The sequence below is a fragment of the Tenrec ecaudatus genome, chromosome 11, assembly GCF_050624435.1.
Source record: "Tenrec ecaudatus isolate mTenEca1 chromosome 11, mTenEca1.hap1, whole genome shotgun sequence".
Taxonomy (NCBI): Eukaryota; Metazoa; Chordata; class Mammalia; order Afrosoricida; family Tenrecidae; genus Tenrec; species Tenrec ecaudatus.
This window is the reverse complement of record NC_134540.1, coordinates 142223901-142230710: the sequence shown is the minus strand read 5'-3', so window position 1 is coordinate 142230710 and position 6810 is coordinate 142223901. Positions and strand designations below refer to the sequence as shown.

General features: G+C 38.0%; 1 non-coding gene across 1 annotated transcript; it reads left to right on the top strand.

Annotated features, from left to right (window-relative positions):
* The first annotated feature begins 5846 nt into the window (after window positions 1–5846).
* On the top strand, window positions 5847–5980 carry LOC142462018 (small nucleolar RNA SNORA42/SNORA80 family). The gene has a single exon (XR_012787168.1). It is a non-coding gene; the product is annotated as a small nucleolar RNA SNORA42/SNORA80 family (small nucleolar RNA).
* The last annotated feature ends 830 nt before the right edge of the window (window positions 5981–6810 follow it).

Here is a 6810-nt window from a genome sequence, read left to right as displayed (position 1 = left end):
AACATGTGGGCAGAATTTAGTCAGTTCTCAGCTTGATTAGAGTTCAACGAGATAAGAGGCTTTCCAAGGCCCATCCCCTTCACTCTTCCGGGAGGTGGGACACACGTTCTCTCTGCTTCACATTTCTGTTGACAAGATAAATAGAGTCACGCGGATGGCAGCCAGAGTCCTGGAGATGTTTCTACAGGACTTTGCACCTACCAGCCTGTGATCTTCCTGTACTTGTTGGGCATTATTGCATGTGCTGAGTGAGTCTGAGGAGACATTTATGGGCTAATATCAGACTTATGGGCTAATACCAATTTATAGACTCATTCAGGACTGGGTTGGGATGTTTCATTGATGCATAATTACTTCTTGATTTAAAGTTCTCTTACACATATATGAGTGCCTCTGTATTTGTTTCTCTAGTCAGTCTGGAGTAACACAATAGGAATTCCAGAATGCTTCCTGTGCTCATGAAGAACTTGTGTTTAAAAGAACTTGTGTTAAAAGACAGTTGAGCAAACAGAAGAAGAGAACACTGCATGTTTTAAAATCAGGAAAGATATGTGTCAGGTCTGTGTCCTCTCACCATATTTATTCAATCTGTATACTGAGAAAAACATCAGAAAATAAGTTGGATTATTTAAATAAGAATGTGGTATCTAAATTAGAAGAAGGCTTATTAACAACATGTGATATGAAGATGACACAATCTTGCTTGCTGAAAATGTGGAGGACATGAAGAACTTGCTCATAGAAATAGCAAGCAAGAGATCAAAATATGTAATAGGTACATCTGGTGTGCAAAGTCTCTTTAGAATATCGAACAGCAAAGATGTTGCCTTGAGCACTAAGAGGTACTATACCCAAGCTGTGGTATTCTCTGTTTCTCATGTACATTTGAAAATTGGACATTGGATAAGGAAAATGGAAGAAGAATTGATCTACTTAATGGTGGTGCTGGAAGAATATTGAAAGTACCATGGACTGCAAAAAGGTCAGATCCATCTATGTTGGAATAAGTAAGACCAAGGTACTCCTTCAAGCCAAGGCCGGTAAGGCATTATCTTACATATTTTGGACCTGTGTTTAGGAGCATTAGTCCCTGGGAAAGGATAGTGTGCTTGGTACAATGGATGGGCAGCTAATGAGGGGAAGGTCTTCCCCAAGTGACTTCAACAATGGGCTCAGGTATATAAACAATTGTGAGGATGGCACAGAACCGTGCAATGTTTTGTTCTGCGGTTCAGAGGGTTGTTAAAGGTCAGTGCCGACCAGATGCCTCCTAACAACAACAGTAACCACAACATGTTTTTCTCTTTGGTATAATGGTTACATTGGCATTGAAGGAATCCAGATAATGGTTTGGAAAATACAAAAATTGCTTAAAATATGTTCCCAAATACTTTTAGGTAACTGTAAATATTTTCCTTAATGACCTAAGGCATAAAAATTATGCCTTTGAAAATAATCTAAGAGTGTCTTAAAGCAATTGTAATTTTATGGGCTCAATATTAATGTCAATGCGCCACTTACTAAAACAATATAAAGTGACATTTTAAAGTAATCTAGAGTAAAATCATGGCCTTAAGGGAATTTTTTATCTCATGCTAGGGAACGATCTTTGCCCTTATAATAAAGAAATATTATTCTTAATCTACATTACAGAGTTAGTGCAGAATATTATTATTGCCATTTTTAGATTGTGAAGCACATTTAATGTGGTACATATAGTGAATAATTTTAAAATTACAGAATTAAAATGACATCATTTCAGAACTGTATTCTTAAACGTGCATTTTAAAAAATAACCTGAAAACGACTACTTTCTGTAGAAATTGGAAGATACACAAGGGTCCTCTTATCAGTAATTGATGTTGAAATCAAATAATAATGCTTAACAGATAGTAAGTCTATCAGTAAAGATAAACCAAAGTTTTACCAGGACCAAATCAGTTCTGGAGGAGGCACATTTCATTGGCTTTTAAAATAATTTTTATTTTAATGTTGTTTCCAATATAGTACAACACCAAGTTATACACAAAGCTATTGAAATCTTTACTACTGCTTATTTCCTATTTTATTCTCTTCTCCTACTAGTTCTCCATTCTTAATCAATGTTATTATTCTTATGAATAATTTCATTTTTTATTACAGAAACTTTAAAAATATTTTTCTACAAAACAAAATCATCTATAAAATTTATTTTGCAACATTAATTTTTTTCACCTTTTAAAAATGATTATGTTAAATATTAAGGTAGCAATTGGGCCTCTTCTTAAGTACTCCCTCAATGCAAGAATATTTTGCTCTGATAACCAGGCATTCTGTGATGCTCACCTAACTGACACGATTGCTAAAGACAAAAATGAGTGCATAAACGAATGTGAAGAAAGCTGATGGTGCCAAGCTATTACAAGATAGAGTGTCTGGGATTATAAAGACTTCAAGATAAACATGGTCATCTAGTTGAGAAACAACTAAGCCCACATGGAAGAAGCACACCAACTTGTCTGATCATGAGGTGTCGATCAGATCAGGTATCAGGCATCAGAAGACCCAGAACAAACTTTCATATAGATGTGAATGAGGGGGTTATGGTGGAGTGGAGACCCAAAACCTATTTGTAGACAATTGGAAATCGCCTAACAGAGGGACCAAGGGAAGGGATGAGCCAGCTAGGGTGCAAAAAATCACCGACAAAACATACAACATTCCTCTAGTTCTTTAATGCTTCCCACCCCCACCTCCACTATCATGACCCCTGTTCTACCTTAAATCTGGTTAGACCATAGCATATACACTGGTACAGATAAGAGCTCTCACCAACACAGGGTGTCTAGGACAGATAAACCCCTCAGGACCAATAATGAGAATAAAGGTACAAGGGGAGTAGGGGGAAGCTGGGGGGAGAATGTGGAAGTCGATCACAATTATAAGTATATAACCACCCCACCCTTCAAGGGGGAAAAACAACAGAAATGTGGGTGAAAGGAGACAGGTGTTGGTGTAAGATTTGAAAATAACAATAATAATTTATAAATTATCAAGGGTTCATGAAGGAAGGAGGATGGGTGGGAGGAGGGGTGGCAGGATATGAGGAGCTGATACCAAAGGCTCAAGTAGAAAGAAAATGTTTTGAAAGGATGATGGCAACATATATACAAATGTGCTTTACACAATGGACGTCTGGATTGTTATAAGCGCTGCAAGATAACCCAATAAAATGATTAAATAAAATTTAAGTTTTATTTTTTCCATTGCTGGTTTTCTTTTCCCTTCTCTAGTATTTTTTGCGTGTGAACATCCTATGTGTGGTAGTTACATAATTGGGTGTCAATTTGAGACTATTAAAGTGAAGTGGTGCAGGTCAACCTTTCAATCAAGTCATAGCTTGATGACCTCACTTGGAAGTGTGTAGGAGATAAATAGCTCACTGTAGCCAGACACACACACATTCTCTCTCTCACTCTGCTTCATCTTCCTACTGATAAACCACATGGAGCTACACTGATGAAGCCAGAATCCTGGAATGGAAGGAGCCACGTGGAGACCCACACCCACAATGAGATGCTTCCACCATTACTGGATCCACATGAATTTTTACTCACGGCCCGTGATTTCCTGCATTTTGCACCATTGCATGTGTTGTGCAAATCTAATAGGGAATTTACTGACTGGTATCGGACATATGTGCTAATCTCGGATTTATGGACTTGATTTGGACTTGGTTAGGATGTTTTCTTAATATACAATTATTAAGGTTGACTCACATAAATCAGTAGAGCCGAATCATGCAGTCAAGGAGGTAGCACATTTTCTCATGTTTGGGTACTTTCTCTCTGCGAGTAAGTTCCAGAACTGTTTATTGGCTCCGGACTTCAGCTGAATGTCAGCTTGTAGTGTTAAAATCTCCTATTCCGTATGAACGTGATACGCTTTGTCTTCTTACTTGGTCCAGCTCCCCCCACCCGTTTTATTACCCTTTCTTACGTTTAAGAGAATAAAAACCAAGGACTGAAAATTGTTGATAACTTAGCATGTCAGTTTTGCTGCTCTTAGCGCAGTTTTTTGTGCATGCATTTGACTCTTAAGATTGCATCTGATTGGCTTTGCTGTATATCAATTATTTGACAGGACTGATGGTAGTCTTAAGTCTATTTTTTTTAAATGCCATGCGATCTACCCACACTACACTTGCAATTGACTAGTAGATTGTGATCAACGTATTGATCACCCCTGCTCTAGTCAAACTCTGGTCCAACACGGCCGAAGGAAATACTGCCTGTGCTAGAACAATCCCCAGAATTGTTATGTTTGAGCTATTTGTTGCAGACACTGGGAATTCACCTCATTAAGCTTCTACCTCTTTGTTACTCACTCGCTACCAAACATGACATCCTTTTTCAGGGAATGATCTCTCCCAACTGTATGTCCAAAATACACGACACAATATATTGCTATCCATTCTTCTGAGGAACATGCTGGTTGTCTTTCCTGATTTATTCTGAATTAAGGAAAATATTTGAATCTATGTCTTTCTTCTTTTAGAAGAACTAAACTATCCAGATTCAATTTCAGCTTGATATATGAATTAGGGTGGATACAATTTTGATTATAAAAAAATAAAAAATTCACAGTCCAAGAAGTTGAAAGATGAAGGGGCAAGTAGCCAAATGGTTGTTTTCACTGAAGATATTTTTTAATGTGCCCAAACCAAATTCACTATAAACTAGATCATTGCTCTTGTAACAGGAGCTTAAATAATTGCTTCAAGCCATAAATATAATTCCTTTTTCTGAATTTTATAGAGCATAAAATACATGAATAAGTGAATTAGAAATGAGTATTCTATGAGAACACTCCATGTCTACATTTGAAGGTGAGGGAAGCAGTGAGAAAATAGATGCCACTGACATGTTACATTAATACTCCAACTATAGTCAACTGACCTTGGACGAGGTGATCCATGACAGGATGAAACAGAACAGCATAGTAGATGTTCTCATTGGCAAACTTAGAGAATATTCTATAAGATAGAACCTTTTAGCATATTATATGTCATAATTATATAATCTAAACTATTTGGTATATGAATCATATGCTTGCCCAGTTCTGCTTGTCCAAGCCACAGAAATTAAGTTCAGTGCCTGCCTACCATAGGCTGTGTGTTAGTCAGGGTTCTCTAGAGAAATGAAACCAGGATGTTTATGAATATATAGATATATAAATAGGTGATGGATAGATAGATAGATAGATAGATTTATACAGCAAGAAAGAATATAACAGCTAATTAGTCCACACAGCAGTACAGAGGGTAAAATTCAACTCATTTCCATAGAACAGTTAATATACAAGAAGTTCTTCAACTCATGAGGGCTGTTGGGTCCAAGGTGAAGGAAACAGACAGCAGAGTTCTCCGGGGTGCAAGGTAAGCAGAGTATGCCCACAAGCAACAAGCAGCGGGGTTGGCAATCAACAGTCATTAGCTAGGGAGCATAGCGAAGCAGATCCAGATGAGATAGAGCATCAGCAATGCAAACTGACAGGATCTACCAGCCTCATCTCAAGTGATGTATGCACCAGCAGCATGACAAATCAGATCTCAAAGAAACCTCAAGCTCTAATGACATGATCCACAGGTTGGCCTGACCCAGATGTAGTGTAGCTCACAGGCTGAGGGAGAGAACTAGCTACAGCAGCAGCACCCACATTCCAGCATTCCCTGATCACCAGAGAGCAAGAGAAGGGGCGGTGGGCCTTGCAGAGCCATTTATCTGTAAGACCTCCAATCAGCCTATGACCTGATTCATCCCACATGTTCCTGTTGGACAGGTTGGCACAAGAAAACTAGCTATCCAGCATGGGTTTGGATTTATGGCAGGTCCGATCCCTTAGGCCTCTCATAGTGTTCCATGCCAAAGCAAATTGTAACCCCGACCCATTGACTGGCTTTACCCCATGGGCTTCAGGCACTGAAGCGGGGTACACCGTGGGGAAAAATACAACAACTAGCTATCACAGGATATGATGACAGTTTAAGGACTTATAGACTTGCTACCTTGCTTCAGTTTCATCCATGACTTCACTCATGGTCCTTTGTGTTTTGGATTATATCAGATGTGCTTTTCTAGTCCATTTATCCTCAAAAGTTCTCCCGAAATTGTTTTGACATCTCTAGTATATTTCCAAATCCTCATTTTCCTTATATTCTACTCAATTTCAGTAGAAGAAATTATTCATTTCATTGGTAAGATAAAACCTATCAGAAGAGAATTCCATTATATCTGATAGAAAAATAAATTGACTTCCAGAATCTGATACCACCACAATTGTGGTTAAGGAAATCCCTTGTTCCTCTCTTTTAAAAAATACTCACATAAAAAGTAGGAGGATTATAATGTTTAGGGATGTCACAGAAGATTTTCAGAAAGTCAGAACTTGTATTCCTTTTATTTTCCCGAAATCCTTTCACTAATGAGGTGGTATAATTCTCACACTTGACACAAGGACCTCAAATGCCGAATGGATCTCCATTCACAGCATTTAAGTTCCAGGAGCAAAGGAGGGCAGAGCAAGTAAACACATCCAGTTTATTCAATTCCCTGGAAACTCTAATTGATTTTGCCTTCTTCTACTTATACTGTATTTATATCCTAACCATATTGGGAGCTTTGACACGTGACTAAAGAATGACACGGTGCTTCTATATCTAAGAGAGATGGAGAAAATGGATACTAGAGGGGCAACTGGTGATTTCAAAGAGTCACCTGCTCCAAAAATGTTCATTAAAATCTGAAATATATATATAGCATGTACTCTCAT